This window comes from Dasypus novemcinctus, chromosome 1 (genome assembly GCF_030445035.2).
Source record: "Dasypus novemcinctus isolate mDasNov1 chromosome 1, mDasNov1.1.hap2, whole genome shotgun sequence".
NCBI classification, from domain to species: domain Eukaryota; kingdom Metazoa; phylum Chordata; class Mammalia; order Cingulata; family Dasypodidae; genus Dasypus; species Dasypus novemcinctus.
The window spans coordinates 132,630,660-132,647,610 of record NC_080673.1 but is presented as its reverse complement, the minus strand read 5'-3'; the positions used below and the strand labels follow the sequence as shown (position 1 = coordinate 132,647,610).

The 16,951-nt window shown below is 41.2% G+C and overlaps 1 pseudogene; it reads right to left on the bottom strand.

Moving 5' to 3' along the window:
* Window positions 1-230: 230 nt before the first annotated feature.
* On the bottom strand, window positions 231-13,857 carry LOC101442351 (ribosomal protein S6 kinase beta-2 pseudogene; annotated as a pseudogene).
* Window positions 13,858-16,951: the final 3,094 nt, after the last annotated feature.

The following is a 16,951-nucleotide window of genomic DNA, read 5'->3' as shown; positions in this document are numbered from 1 at the left end:
TTTGTTTTTTATTTTTTTTTGGTGCTATGATTGAGTCCTTTAATTCTCCAAGGGTATAGCTCCAACTGCAGGTCCCATTGAGTGGCTGGGACCCTCTGCTAGGAGCTGAAGCCCTGCCCCTCTGTGCTCATGATTCAGGGACTACTGTCAGCCTAACAGGGACACACACTCGCTCCCAGAGCCCCAGACACTCCCCAGTTCTCGGGGAATGGCCCCAGGTCCTGTGGCCCCTACAGAATGCCAATAGGTCCCTCAACAGCCACAGCAACCCCTCGGTCCCACCCATCCTGCTGGTGCCCTGGGCGCCCGCGGTTCCTTTTGCATTTCTTGGCCCCGGAGAGGGGACAGATTGGGGGGGGGGCAGTGGTGGCTGCGGTGGCTGCAGGAGTGGAGTAGAGATGGCTCCCCAGGTTCCGGTGACCCGGGGCTGGGCGGGAACCCCTCAAAATAGAAGAACTTCAGGGGGCTGACGGGGGTCGGTGTTCTGCTGTGGAGGCGCCTCAGGGAACGCAGTTCCGGCTGGAAGGAGAAGCCCTCCTTGATGCTGTCCACAACAGAGGGCGCTATGTACGTGAAGCCCAGGAAAGCCTGGGTGGTGCCCATGCAGAGAGTCCTGCAGTCTGGGCTGTCCACTGGCATTTGCCCCGTGAAGCGGGTGTCAAACTGGCTCACGTCCTCTTCTGACTACAGTCAGGGTCTGAATGGGGCATCCACGCATCGGGCCAGGATGTCATCCCAGCTGATGTACTGGAAGGAGTGCCTCTGCACATCAGCAGTGTCCTCTGGGCTACCCTTGTATGTTGGCTGGAATTCTAATTCAGACATTTTTTGACGAGATCTCGGGCATGAGGAGTGTGGTAGGGAGTCAGCATCAGCTTCCCCTTGATGATCTTGTCCATGATTTTCTTCAGGTTCTCTGAGGTGAAGGGTGGTGATCCAGGGAGCATTTCATACATCAAGGTCTCCAAGCTCCACCACTCCACTGCCTGGTTGTGGCCACTGCACATCAGAATCTCAGGTACCATGTACTTGATGGTGCCGCAGAAGGTGTGAGTGAAGGAGCCCTGGTGAACAGTTTACAGAGGCAATTTGATGCAGCCCTGGCTGCTGACAACGAAGTTCTTGGGTTTGAAGTCAAGGTAGATGAGGCCTTGGGAATGGAGGTGTCTGAGGGCCAGTGTGATCTCTGCCAGATACAACAGGCCGAGTTGTCCAGGAAGATGCCTTCTCACTCCAGATGTGTGAAGAGCTCACCTCCACTGAGGCACTCTAGGATAAGGTAGAGCTTGCCACCAATCTGGAAGGCATAGCCCTTCCAATGAAATGCTTATGCCTTCCAGAATGTTCTTCTCAGCTTGCGTGTGTGCTGTATCCTTGGCATTGCAAACAATTTTGGCCTTCCTCAGGACTTTTTATGGCATATATTTTGCCTGAGTTGATGCCTTGCACCTTTTGCACCTGGAACACCTTACTGTTTGCCTCCCTTGCCCAGCACATGCTCCAGCGCAAAAGTGGCCCAATACACTCAGGGCTGAGGTTCATGCTGGCCTCAGTCAGCTTCAACTCGTAGTATTTCACGGGTTCCTGGCCAGCCACCCCCAACTCAGCCATGCGGCACAAGTGAGCGAGACTGAGCTCTGCCTCTCTATCGCCCTTGCTGCCCTCCTCACCCTATTCCTGGCTGGTAACTGGCCATGCACTGATGGAAAGGACTTCTTAAGATAGTAAGAGCTTAATGCGTAAAGGAAGAATACGATAAATTTCAGTAGCAAAAAAAGAAACATTCCACATACCAATGATACCTATAGCAGATCCAGTGAATTTGCTGGCTCTTCTTTTATTCAACAACATTTACATATAGTTTCTATTTCTAGTCAGAGGGTCAAACAAAAAGACATATAGGGGAAGTGGACATGGCTCAACTGATAGAGCCTCAGTCTACCATATGTAGGGTCTGGGATTCAATCCCCAAGGCCTCCTGACCCATGTGGTAAGCTGGCCCATGCACAGTGCTGCCACGTACAAGGAGTGCCATGCCACGCAGGGGTGTCCCTGCGTAGAGGTGCCCCACCCGCAAGGAGAGCCGCCCCAAATGAAAAAAGTGCAGCCCACCCAGGAGTGGAATTGCACACATGGAGAGCTGACACAGTAAGATGAAGCAACAAAAAAGAGAAGCAGTTTCTCAGTGCCACTGGATAATGTGGACGCAGAAGAACACACAGTGAATAGACACAGAAAGCCGACAATGGGCAGGAAGGGGATAGAAATAAATAAAAATAAATCTTAAAAAAAAGGAAAGACATATAGAAGAAAAGGCAGATAGCAAGTGCTAGCTGTATGGGAGGAGTTGCAATTTACCACAAAGTAATAAGGAAAAACTGCATTCCAAAAGTGACATTTGAGCAAAGAATTAAGGAAGGAAAGAGAAAGAGGCAGGCAAGTACCTAGAGACATGAACATTCCAAGCAGAGGAACAGAAAGACCTAATCTTCGAATGTACCTTTCTGTACAGAAGATATTGGAAAATTAAAAACTACTTTTCCAAGCATGCCTTGCAACTAGGGATCCAGATTTGATATTGGATCCTTCAGTCAGATACAAATCATAAATACTTGAACTCACAACCGAGGTAAGTGAGGAGAAAGGGAGATTGTGGGTTATCCACTTTGCTGGTACCAATTTTGGCAGAGACTTCTGAAACAGACTTCAAAATTTGGCAGGAAGTTTCCATTGTAGCAGAGGTCGCATGATTTTTTCACCCCAAAGTTCTCACTATAGAGGTGGAATGGTTTTGGAGCCAAGATGTTTTAGCTTTAACTTAAATTTGGCAGGCACCTTTTAGATTTTGGCCCTGAGATGTGGCTTTGGACATTAATTCTGAAAGTTCATCTAAAATTCATTCCATCTGTCCTCCAAAATAATTGCTTAAGTCATTTAATGTCCTGCAATACATCCCATTCTGCTTAAACTTGTGTATATTCCACTCTCTACAACATAACCGTGGCTAGTAGAGTAGTACCAGAAGTGGCTACAGAAACATTCTCTCAAGCAAATGGGAATCTTTGGGTAGTTATCTGGCCTGGGTAAGTTCTAAGGAAGGAAGAATTCTTTCTGCATCAAAAGGTAGTACCCAGGCAATCTATGTTACTTGAACTATCACTTTTGGTTGACCAAAATGAAGCGCCTACTGAAGGCAAAATCTTTGGCAACCAACATGGCTAAGGGGAGAATGCAGAATACAAGATTTGTGGGGTAGATTCTGCTTCTAACCGTTTCAAAAAAAAAAAAAAAAGCTGAATTAAAGACAATGACAAATAGGATTTTAAGTTCCAGGATCCAAGCATGGTCAGGTAATCTGGGAGCTTCTATAATTGTCATAAAAGAAACTCTTCCTAACTCTTTCATCTTCAGGCCTGAGGCAATTACATCTGAAAATAAGATATGGAGTCTGATCTTCTGAATTGAAGAATTAAAATGAACATTGAATTTATAGGCTATCCAGTGCTAATAAGTAAAAATCATTAAGTATTTGGGAAACAGTGAGACCCTGAGAACATTTGGGGAAATTCAGATGACTTTGGGGGCCAAAAAATATCAAACCTTCCCAGCAGCCCCTCTTCTCTTTCTGTTGAGACTGCACCTGCCTTGCCTGGAATCCCTATAACGACCTTGGGGGACCTACTTGTTCCACGCCCCTACCACTTCTTGCATCCAGTTCAGACTTATAACTGGAGTCATAATTCATTAGAAGATGGCTTTTGCATAAAAGGGTACAACACTTTGCTAATTTGTAGCTATAGAAAACTGAGAATACAATTTTAAATATGTTCAAATCTATTGACTTGAGTGTGTCTTAGTTGGCTAGGGTTGCATTAACAAAGTATCTTAAACTGGATGGGTTAAAACAACAGAAGTTTATTGTCTCATCATTCTGGAGGTCGTAAATCCTAAATCGAGGTTTTAGCAGGAACTCTATAAGGTTCTGGCAGCAGCTTGCTGACAAACCATGGGGTTCTTTGGTTTGCGGCATAACTCAATCTTTCTCTCTGTCATTTGACCCTCTTCTCTTCCTACTAATGTACAGGCATACCTCAGAAATATTGCTAGCTCAGTTCCATACCACTATAGTAAAGTGAATATTGCAATAAAATGAGTCAAACGAGCTTTTGGTTTCTCAGTGCATATAAAAGTTATGTGTACACTATGCTGTAGTCTTAAGTATAGATTATGTCTAATAAAACAATGTACATACGTTAATTAAAAGTACTTTATTTCTAAAAAAAATGCTAACCTCATCTGAGCCTTCAATAACTTGTAATCTTTTTGCTGATGGAAAGTCATGCCTTGATGTTGATGGTTGCTGACTCATCAGGTGGTGGTTGTTGAAGGTTTGGATGACTGTGGCAATTTTAAAAATAAGATAGCAATGAGGTTTGTCTGATCAATTGACTCTTCCTTTCATGAAAGATTTCTTTCTAGCATGTGATGCTGCTTGATAGCGTTTTACACACAGAATGTGTTTTAAAATTGAGAGTCATTCCTCTCAAATATTACTGCTACTTTATCAATGAAGTTTACTATTTTAAATCCTGTGTTGTCATTTCAACAATGTTAATGGCATCTTTACTAGGAGCAGATTCCATCTCAAAAAAAATCTTTCTTTGCTCTTCCATAAGAAGCAACTTCTCATCTGTTCAGGTTTTATCATGAGATTGCAGCAATTTCATCACATCATCAGGCTACACTTATAATTCTAGTTCGCTTTCTATTTCCACCGTATCTTCAGTTACTTCCTCCAAGGAAGTTCTGAACCCTTCAAAGTCGTCCGTGAGGGTTAGAATCAACTTTTACGAAACTTCTATTAATGTTGATATTTTGAACTCCTCCCATAAATCACAAATGTTCCTAATGGCATCTACAATGGTGAATCTCTTCCAGAAGGTTTTCAATTTACTTTCCTGAGATCCATCTGAGGAATCACTATTTATGGCAGCTATGGTCTTATGAAATGTACTTTTTTTTTTTTTAAAGGTTTATTTATTTCTCTCCCACCCCAGTTGTCTGTTTTCTGTGTCTATTTGCTCTGTCTTTGTCCGCTTCTGTTGTTGTCAGCAGCATGGGAATCTGTGTTTCTTTTTTTCTTGTTGCGTCACCTTGTTGTGTCAGCTCTCCGTGTGTGTGGTGCCATTCCTGGGCAGGCTGCACTTTCTTTCCCGCTGGGCGGCCCTCCTTACGGGGCACACTTCTAGCGCGTGGGGCTCCCCTACGCGGGGGACACCCCTGTGTGGCACGGCACTCCTTGTGTGCATCAGCACTGCGCATGGGCCAGCTCCACATGGGTCAAGGTGGCCTGGGGTTTGAACCGCCGACCTCCCATGTGGTAGACAGACACCCTAACCACTGGGCAAGTCCGCCGCCTGTAATGTACTTCTTAAAGATTAAGACTTTATAGTTATATTAGTCGTAGTTCTTTAGGGAAACAGAACTGACAGGAGATATTTGTAACTAATAAGAGATTTTATAAAATTGTCTCACACAACTGCAAGATACACAAGTCCAAATTCCACAGGGCAGGCTGCAAACCAGGGACTCAGATGAAGGACCTTGTTGAATTCTCGACGACACGCTGGCTATCTGAAACAGACATGGGAATTATCTCTGAATGCTGAAATCACTTCTCCTTTTCAGAACTTCAACTAATTGAATGATACATCACTCACTGCTGATGGTAATCTCCATAGTTGATTTTAGATGCAACCAGCCATCTATGCAATCAACTGACTGTTGATCAGTGTCCATAAAATACCATTTTATTACAATTAGCCTAGTGCTTCCTTGAACAAACAACTGGGTATCATTACCTGGTTGAGTTTACACATTAGCCTAACCATCACAGTCCATTCCTTGTCAACCTGGCAGCCATACACATTACCTTAAACCATACTTAGTCTCTAAATAAAAACAATAACGGATGTGTATGTGTTTATGTGTATGTGTGTGTTAGTCAGTCAAAGGGTGCTGATCCAAAGTACCAGAATTCTTTTGGCTTTTATAAGGGTATTTATTTGGGGTGGAAGCTTATAGTTACAAGACCCTAAAGAGTACAACTCAGAGTTACTTCCTCATCAAACTCTGTTGCCACATGTGGAAGCAAGATGGTAGGGAACATCTACGAGGGTTCAGCCTTCCTCTTTCCTCTTAAGGTTCCATGGACCCAGCTTCTTCCTATCTCAGCTGTAGGCAGGCATAAGGCTCATCTTTATCCCTGGGGCTTGTTTCTTTCCAGGTTCAGCTGCTCTGTTCTCTCCACAAGGTGAGCTGTAGACTATCAGGCTCATCTCTCTTCCTGGGGCCTCTCTATGGATCACTCTCTCTTCCTGCATATCTGCTTCTGTCTTCTCCTTCTCTGTGTATTTACTTCAGTGTGACCATCTGTTTTATACTAAGGTGGCTGGGACTCGATGTTGAGTCTCACTCTAATGACATAGTTGGATCATAGCCTGAATCGTAACATAATTTAATCAGATGTCTCAACTGAATCTAATACAATCAAAGGGTTTTCATGCCAGAGGAATGGAGCATTTTACAAATATAATCTATATTTCTTTTTGGAATTCATAAACAATACCAAAATACTTACATATATAAATACATAATTTTTTGCTGACAATACTCAGCTATCCTGCATACAAATAAAAATACAATAAATCCTCCAGAATAGGATGCAAGTCCTTGGGTAATGTTCACTCTTAAACTTGACATCCTTAAATACTATGACATGAGCTAATACAGCTTATGTCATATCATAAACCGAGTGGATAGGGAAGAAAACAAAGATATTTATTTTATGTACACATACAAACATACTCAAAACAAGAATAGAATATTCATGACCATTAACAGTCCTCATTGCTGTAACTGGCCATGTGGTTGAAGTTCATATTTATCACTACCTTCCTCTACTACTCATTCCATGTTCCTTTTACCCTCTGAAGGAACCTCAGCTAGTGGTAGTTTTTGCAGGGTTGGGTGACCCAAACTTTCATACCTAAAGATTCTGGACCATTGTTAGTCCTGATTGGACTGGGTTGTTGCAATTTTCCGTTGACATTAATTACAGGGCATGGTAATATTAAAAGATACCTTAGGAGATCTCCACATTCCAGGCAAGCTCTTTTTCTTTTATTTTTAAATAAATGGTATTTATTTGTGGTAAAGAGCTTACAGTTCCAAGACCTTAAAAAGTTGATTCAAGTCACCACAAGAGGTGTCCTCTCAAAAGTCATCTGCCATGTGTTGAAGCAAGATGGGGGACAATCTCTGTGTAGTTTCAGCCTTCTCCCCTGGGCTTCCTTTCTTAGTCTCAACTGCTCCAATTTTTTCTGATTTCAGTTGCAGACTGGCATAGAGCTTGTTTCTTAGGGCTTTCTATATCAGTTTCGACTGTCTGGCTTTCTTCCCAAGGTCAGCTGTAAGCTATCAGGCAAAATGGTTCAGCCCTCCCCAGGGCCTCAGCTGTTTGAGCCACCTCCTTTCTGTCACAAGGCAGGATCAAGGAAAAAAAGCAACAAAAAACAGAGCTCTCTCTTTCTGTGTCTGATTGAGTATCTGTTTATATCAGACCCAGAGAGGGATCAAGAACTCAGTCTGAGTCACGTCCACTGTTATAGTCAAATCAAAAGCCCTAAATCCTAACAGGTAATCTAGTCAAAGGCACCTCAGCTGTATTTAAAGCAATCAAATTTATCCTACCCAGAGAAATAGATTAGTTTACAAACATAATCTTTCTCTTTTTGGGATTCATAAAATAATCTTGAACTGCCACATTCCACCCTCTGAATCCCAAAAAGACATTACAATATTCAAAAGAAACGTAAATCATTTAATAGTAATGCTAAGTACAAAATTACATCACTATCAGTTTTAGGAATACAGTTTGTCTTGGGACAACCTTCTCTCTGGCTGTGACCTGTGAAACTTACAAGTTATTTGCTTTCAATATACAAATGAGGCAACATCAGGCAAACTCTTCTTTACCTCCATTGTGTAGGTGCAGTTTTCATTCCCCTTGATAGACAGTATCAATCACCCAGCCAGTACAGTAATTCCCTCCTTTGCTAGTTGATTTAGTGGCATGAGGAGCCAATGGAATCATTGTAGTGTTCCCTAGTGGAAGCACTCCTCCTTTTGGAATTAAGATCTGTAGACCAGCAGGGCTTAAAGTCACAGGGACAGGAAGCAAAAATTTTCCTAGTGGATCACTAGGGGTAATAGTGAGTGGTGGCCACTGCCATTTCCACTCCTTGAATCCTGGACATATGAATCAAGGCTATGAGAAAAACAGCACCATAGAGATTTAGTGCACAGATTTAGAGCACAAACAGCCTCCTGGAGAACACTGCCCTAGCCCTGCAAGGTATTGTCACCAATTGGTACTGTAACTGAGTCTTCAAAAGGCCATTTCATGATTCTATCAATCCAGTTCCATCAGAATGATGGAGAACATGGTAAGACCAGTGAATTCCATGACCATGTCCTTATTCCCACACATCATTTGCTGTGAAGTGGGTTCTTGATCAGAACAATCCTATGGAGAATACTTGTTGGCTGAAAAGACATTCAGTAAGCCCATTGATGGTAGTTTTGGAAGAAGCATTGTGTGCAGGGAAGGCAAACCCATATTAGGATTATGTGGTCTCCACTTAGAACAAATTGTTGCCCCTTCCATGATGGAAGTGGGACAATGTAATCAACCTGCCAACAGGTAGCAGGTTGATTACCTTGGTGAATGGTGCCATACAGGTCCTGAGTGTGGGTCTTTACTGCTGGCAGATTGGGCATTCAGCAGTCACTGTAGCCAAGTCAGCTTTGGTGAGAGGAGGTTCATGTTGCTAAGCCCATGTATAACCTCCATCCTAACCACCATGGCCACTTTGTTCACGAGTCCATTGGGCAATGACAGGAATGGTTGGGGAAAGAGGCTGACTGCTATCCACAGAATGGGTCGTCTTATCCCCTTGATAATTTTTTTAGACAGATCAATTTTATTAGTACATATTAATAAAGCATCGAGTTCATCCAAAGTGTACAATCAATGGTATTTGTTATAATCACATAGCTGTGTATTAATCACTTTCATTATTATGAGAGCATTTCATTATTTCAGTAATAATTATAACAAACAAGAAAATTCTTCGCCTCTCAAATTTCTCTATGCTTCCCCTGCTGTACATAGCCAGCGCCATGCTGTTTTGACCACTGTAGCTTTGTAATACATTTCAAGGTCAGGCAGTGAAATTTCTCCCATGTCGCTCTTCATTTTTAGAATGCTTTTGACTATTCCAGTGCACTTTTCCTTCCAAATGAATTTGGTAATTGCCTTTTCTAATTCTGTAAAGTAGACTGTTGGAATTTTGATTGGTATTGCATTGAATCTATAAATAGTTTGGACAGGATTGACATCTTCATGATATTTAGTCCTCCAATCCATAAACATAGTACACCTTTCCATTTGTTTAAGTCTTTGTTGATTTCGTTTAGCATTTTTTTTTTTTTAAATTTTTCTGCATATAGGCCCTGTACTTCTTTGGTTAAATTGATTTCTAGTTAATTGAGTCTTTTCATTGCTATTATCAATGGAATTGTCCTCCTGATTTCCTCCTTAGATTGTTCAATACTACTATACAAAAACAATACTGATTTTTGCATGTTGATCTTGTATCCTGCCACTTTTGAGAACTCATTTATTAGCTCAAGTAGCTTTGTTGTAGACATTTCAAAATTTTCTAAATATAAGATCATGTCATCCACAAATAGGGAGAGTTTTACTTCCTCTTTTCCTATTTGGATGCTTTTAATTTTTTTTTCTTGTCTAATTGTTCTAGCTAGAAATTCTAGTACAAAATCGAATAACAATGGGAACAGTGGGCATCCTTGTCCTGTTCCCAATCTTAGAGGGAAAACTTTCAAACTTTCCTCATTGAGTATGATGTAGGTTGTGGATTTTTCATATACTCTTTTTGAGGAATTTTCCTTCTATGCCTATCTTTTGAAGTGTTTTTTTCTTTAATCAGGAAAGGATGCTTGATTTTGTTGTATGCCTTTTGTGCATCAATTGGAATGATGATGTAGTTTTTTCCCTTCAATTTAATGAGGTGTATTACATTGATTTTCTTATGTTGAACCAGCCTTGCCTACCAAGAACAAATTTTACTTGGTTGTGATGTATAAGTCTTTTGATATGCTGTTGCATTCAATTTGCAAGCATTTTGTTGAGAATTTTTGCATCTATGTTCATTAGAGAGATTGGTCTGTAATTTTCCTGATTATTGATTTCTAGTTCCATTTCATTATGATCTGAGAATGTGTTTTGTAAAACTTCAATATTTTTATATTTATCAAGAGTTACATTGTGACCTAACATGTGATCTATCCTGGAGAAATTTCCTGAGAACTTCACTGTGACCTAACATGTAGTCTATCCTGGAGAAAGATCCATGGGCACTTGAGAAGAATGTATAACCCATTAATTTTGGATGCAGTGTTCTCTAAATGCTTGTTAGGTCTAACTCTTTTATCATATTGTTCAAGTTCTCTGTTTCCTTGTTGATCTTCTGTCTAGTTGTTTTCTCTAATGATGTAATGGAGTGTTGAAGTTTCCAACAATTATTGTAGAGATGTTTATTTCTCTCTTCAGTTTTGTCAGAGTTTACCTCATGTATTTTGGGGCACCCCTTGCATTTAAACTCTGTTTTCTCCAATGTTAGTATAGCTACCCCTACTATTTTTTGGTTACTATTTGCATGGAGTATGTTTTTCCAGCCTTTCATTTTCAGCCACTTTATATCCCTGGGTCTAAGGTGAGCCTCTTATAAGCAGCATATGGATGCCTCATGTTTACTTTCCATTCTGTCAGCCTGTATCTTTTGATTGGAGATTTTATATCCTTGCACATTCAGTAATATTACTGTAAATGCATTGTTTACTTTCACCATTTTATTCTTTGGTTTTCATATGTTATGTCTCATTTTCTTCTTTTTACTCTTTTTTTTTTAAAGATTTATTTTTATTTATTTAATTCCCCTCCCCTCCCCCGGTTGTCTGTTTTCTGTGTCTTTTTGCTGCGTCTTGTTTCTTTGTCCGCTTCTGTTGTCGTCAGCAGGACAGGAAGTGTGGGCGGCGCCATTCCTTGGCAGGCTGCTCCCTCCTTCGCGCTAGGCGGCTCTCCTTATGGATGCACTCCTTGCGCGTGGGGCTCCCCTACGCGGGGGACACCCCTGTGTGGCTCCCCTACGCGGGGGACACCCCTGTGTGGCACGGCACTCCTTGTGTGCATCAGCACTGCGCATGGGCCAGCTCCACACAGGTCAAGGAGGCCCGTGGCTTGAACCGCAGGCCTCCCATGTGGTAGACGGACGCCCTAACCACTGGGCCAAAGTCTGTTTCCCTTTTTACTCTTTTGATTATCCTTTCCACTATTCTCTCTTCTGTACTCTCCTCCCAGTCTCTCTCTTCTGTATTTTTCTTTTAGGCTAAGGGATCTTTTAATATTTCCTGCAAAGTTGGATTCTCTTTTATGAATTCTCAGTTTCTGTTTGTTTGTGAATATTTTCACCTTCATATTTGAAGGACAGCTTATCTGGATAAAGAATTCTCAGCTGGCAGTTTTTCTCTTTCAGTATCCTAATTGTATCATAGCACTGTCTTCTTGTCGCCATGGTTTTCGATGAGAAATCTGCATTAAGTCTTACTGGTCATTGCTTATATGTGATGGTTTGCTTCTCCCTTCCTGCTCTCAGAATTTTCTTTTTATCTTTGATGATTGACATTCAGAGTAATATGTGTCTTGGGGTATGTCTATTCAGATTTATTCTGATTAGGGTACACTGTGCTTCTTGGGCATGTAAGTTCATTTCTTTCAAGAGAATTGGGAAATTTTCAGCTATTATTTCCTCAAATACTCTTTCTGTCCCTTTCCCTTCACTTTTCCTCCTAGAACTCCCAGGACATGTAATTTGTTCCATTTCATATTGTCATCAGCTCCTTGAACCCCTGTTGAAATTTTTCCATTCTTTTCTCCCTGTTCTTTCTTTCAGTTTCAGCTGTTCTGTCTTTGGTATTACTTGTTCTTTATTCTATTGTTTCAAATCTGCTATTGTATGCCTCTAATATGCTTTTTATCTTACCTGTCATGTCTTTCTTCCCATGAGCTCTATTACTTCTCTATTCAGGTTTCAAATTCTTCTCTGTACTCACTCAATGTCTTCTTGATGTTGTTTATCTCTTTAGCCATATTATCTTTCACCTTATGAATTTGATTTTGGAAAATTATGTGTCTTGTTAATTAGTTGTCTCAAATCCTGCATCTCTTCTGTGGCTCTGATATATTTGTTTTTTGGGGCCATGTCTTCCATTTTCTTAGTATCATTTGTAATGTTTTGCTGACATCTGGGCATCTGATTAGGATGGTGAGTTTACTCAGATGCTCAATTTCTCTCTCTTTCATAGGGATTTATTGGCTGGAGGCTGTGTATTACTAATATTCTTTGATTCTTGTTTCAACATGAGTCCTTAGGATTATCCCTGTTAGTTGCTCAAAACTGCATCCTGGACCCAATAATGGGTTGTAGAGCTGCTTCCTAGGCCCTCAGTGAGGGAGCCTATAAAGACTGGAAAAAAACTCTTTTATTTATTTACTTTCAATTTCCTCACATGCACGTGGTCTGCCAGCAGATAGTGTGCTTTGGCAGCCCTCTCAGTTCAATGCCTGATTGGAGTGTATTTCCTGCATCATGGACTAGATCAAAGTTATATAAATTCCTGCCTGGAGGCTAAGAGCCTTGTAATTCAAACTTTCTCAAAGAAAGTTCTCCAACCTTCACTGTCAGCCTCCTCCCTTTTCCTGGGTAGGAAGTAATTCAACTCCCCTCTGCATCCTCAACAATCAGTCCCAGTTAGTAGAGAGGGAGATTGAGAGGGTTGGATCTCTTAATCCCAGATCTTTTTCATCTTGAGCTGGCTCCCAAGACAAAAAATGGTGCAGCTCCACTGGGCCTGGAAGGGCTGATGGGACACAGCAAACCAAATTTGTGGGTCCAAAGCTGAGTCAGCCTTAGGCTGTGTCCCTCTCTCTTCCATTTCCTGGGGAGCTGGATCATTGGGGCCCCCTTTGTCTGTAGTTGCAGGCCCAGAGGACTGAGTATTCAAAATTGTGTGGAGAAGGGTACCAGCAGTAGCAGCTACTGTTTTTAATACAAAGTTTTTCTGTCTTGATATTTTTCCTTTGTCCCTTTCTCTTCTGGGCCGTGTCTAGGCTTCTCCTGGTGTCCTAAACCCTAGAAGATTTTTTCCAGGCCATTTTTTCCTGTCCTCTAGCTATTTTTCTGTGAGAGAAGTGAGCCGCATGCCTTTCTAGTCTGCTACCTTTCCAAAAGTTTGCTGTACTTTCTACATCAGCAGTAGCTGCTTCACCTTGCACTTTGATGTTACAGACACAGCTTCTTTCTTTAAACCACATTAACCATCCTCTGCTAGCTTCAAACTTTTCTTCTGCAGCTTCCTTACCTCTCTTAGCCTTTATAGACTTGAAGGGAATTAGATTTTGCTCTGGATTAGGCTTTTCTTTGGGGAATATTGTGATTGGTTTGATCTACTATCCAGACCACTAAAACTTTCTCCATATCAGCAATATGGCTATTTTGCTTTTTTTATTATTTGCGTGTTCACTGGAGTAGAAGTTTTAATTTCCTTCAAGAACTTTACCTTTGCATTCACAACTTGGCTAACTATTTGGTGCAAGAGGTCTAACTTTCCACCTGTCTCATCTTTCAACATGCCTCCCTCACTAAACTCAATCATTTCTAGCTTTTGATTTAAAAAGTGAGATTCATGCTATGCCTCCTTTCACTCGAACACTTAGAGGACACTGAAGGGTTATTAATTGGCCTAATTTCAATATTGCCAGAATAGGGAGGCCTGAAGACAGGGAGAGAGACAGGGGATGACTGGTCACTGGAGCAGTCAGAACACATACAACATTTATCTATTAAGTTTGCTGTCTTATATATTCATGTTTTGTGGCACCCCGAAACAATTACCATAGTAATATCAAAGACACTGATCACAGATCACATAACAGATTTAATAATGAACAGTTTTAAATATTATGAGAATTACCAAAATGTGACACAGAGACATGAAGTAAGAACATATTGTTGGAAAATGGCCCTGATAGACTTATTAAATACAGAGTTGCCATAAACCTTCAATTTGTAAAAAATACAAAATTTGTGAAGTGCAGTAAGTGAAGCACAATAAAACAAGGCATGTCTATATTCAAATATCCTCTTCTTATAAGGACATCAGTCATAATGGATTAGGACCCACTGTAATCCAGTGTGGCCTTATCTTAAGTAAGTAATAAGGTTTTTTAAGATCCTATTTCCAAATATCTTTCTGAAGGACACAATTGAATCCACAGCAGGGCGTCTACACCAGGGATTCTCAGTTCAATTGGGATAATTCAGACAGCTGGGAGTGGTTATAATATTTTGTGTCCTTGAATGACCAAATGTATTTTTTAAGAAAAGACTTATTATTTAATTATTTATTTTTCCCTCACCGCCCCCCCCCATCATTGTTTTGCACTTACTGTCTGCTCTCTGTGCGTTCTTCTGTGTCTGATTGTCTTCTTTTTAGATGGCATCAGGAACCAATCCTGAGAACTTCTGGAGTGGGAGAGAAGTGCTCAATCTTTGGCACCACCTCAATTCCCTGGTCTGCTGCATTTCTTATTGTCTCTCCTCTGTGTCTCTTTTGTTGCATCATCTTGCTGAACCAGCTCTCTGCACAGACCACCACTCCTGAACAGGACAGTTCTCCCATGCGGGCCAGCTCTGCTGTGTGGGCCAGTGCTCCTGCATGGACCAGCGCTCCGCATGCGTCAGCACTCTGCATGGACCAGCACTTCATGTGAACTAGCTCTCCGCTCAGGCCAGCTCACCACATGGGCCAGCTTGCCTCTTACCAGAAGGCCAAAGGAAACAAACCCTGGACCTCCTATATGGTAGATAGGAGCCCAATCACTTGAACCACATTAGTTTCCTACCAAATGCACTTTTAATGATGGACAATGCTAAGCAGATCTGAGATATCAGAAATTCCTTTGCAAAATATAGAGGTAGGATAAGAAGGATTTAAAGATATAGGAAAACTTTAATGACATCCTCAACTACTCTCTGTTGTCTCCAGAAGGTCCCAGAGGATACTCCTTCTTTACAAAGATATTGAGAAAGTAGTGACAGAAGTGCTGGCAACCTTAAAAAAACGCAACACTCTCGTGTCTGTCATCTAAAGGTTAGGGATAAAATGTGGAGTATGCTGCTATGGAAGGAAGCTCCCTGATTTTAATAGAAATGTTGTCCCAGAATAGTACAGACCAAGCTGTAGCACTTAACCAACAGAGGCAATATAAGTGTGATTGCCATAATTGCTGATATTCAGAATTTAAGGATCTTTGGTAATGCAAATTGACCATGAGTTTCCTTAGGACTTGTAGAGACAGGCAGCTCACAAGAAGAGCCAGATTACCACATTACATAACTCTTAGCAACATTTACATTGCAGTCTGTATAAGTGGTGTCTCCTGGAACACAGGACCTGCTACGATGAGAACTGTGCCATTTTACTTTGAGCAAAATGGCCCTGACATAACCTAAATCATAATGACAATCACATCTTCTTACCTAATCTCTGGATTTAAGTCATTTCACAATCACCAAAGTAAGAATCACTTGAGGAATATATATGGATCACAAGTACATGCTATAAATCTTTCTCTTTACTTTCTATAAGAGACCCATGGAAGTCTTCTAATGATTGGTCCCTTTTCTTCACCCCTTCTTCATCCATATCCTGCCACGGCCTTACTGCAGGCGAAGCATGTTTTCTTCTTCCCTGATTTTGGGCTCAGCCATATGACTTGCTTTGGCCAATGTCATATGGGTGCAAGTAACACTGTGTCATTTCCAAGTCTAGGCAAGTATTTACACATTCTGCTTGACTTCCAATACATCCATCACTGTCATGAGAACATGTCTCAGCTATTTCACTGATTCCAGGAAAATGAGAGACACTGGGACAGATAGATGCACACCAGCAAATTTGCAGCATGGAGCAGAACTACCTTTAACTGACCTCCAGATATATGTGAGCCCATCTGATAGGCACAGAGCCTCCCTGGCAAGTCCTTTTACCATCTACCAGTAAGAAAGAAAAGCAACACCTTCTTAGATTTTGAAGGCAACATATATGGCATTTTGGTATGCTGCTCCTACCTATTTAATCCAGTTTAAATCAGTGGATCAATAATAAATGATTGTGGTAAGCCACTGAATTTGGGGGTAATTTGTTATATAAAAATAGCTGATAAATACTGAAACTGTGCACTGGGGAAAGGGAAATAAATACTAAAGGATTATTTGGACACTGCCTCTTAGCATATTTGAAATCCCCAGGCCTCAGAAAGCCACTGTAATCCACTAGTTAGAATGGTTTCTTAATCAGGTCAGGTCATAAACGGGAATTTGGCCTGAATCTGCCTCTTGATGGCCTCAGTGATCCATTCATGAACCCCTTCTTGTGTTATTTGTGCAGTTCTTTTATGCACATATTTGACATTGTAGGAATGCCTGTGTTGCATTCCTAACCTGTGGAATGAAGATATTTATAGCAGGAAGGGCCGAGTGGAAGCCTCTGGAACTACTCTTTCCTACAAAATTAGTAAAGTGAAAGTAGTACTGCATTCCTGGGAAATTGCAGAGATTAATACTACCATCAAAGACTTGAAAATTGTAGTGATAACGATTCCTTTTTTTAAAAAAAGATTTATTTTATTTATTTCTCTTCCCTTCCCCCCCCCCCCCCCCCCATTTTCTGCTCTCTGTGTCCATTC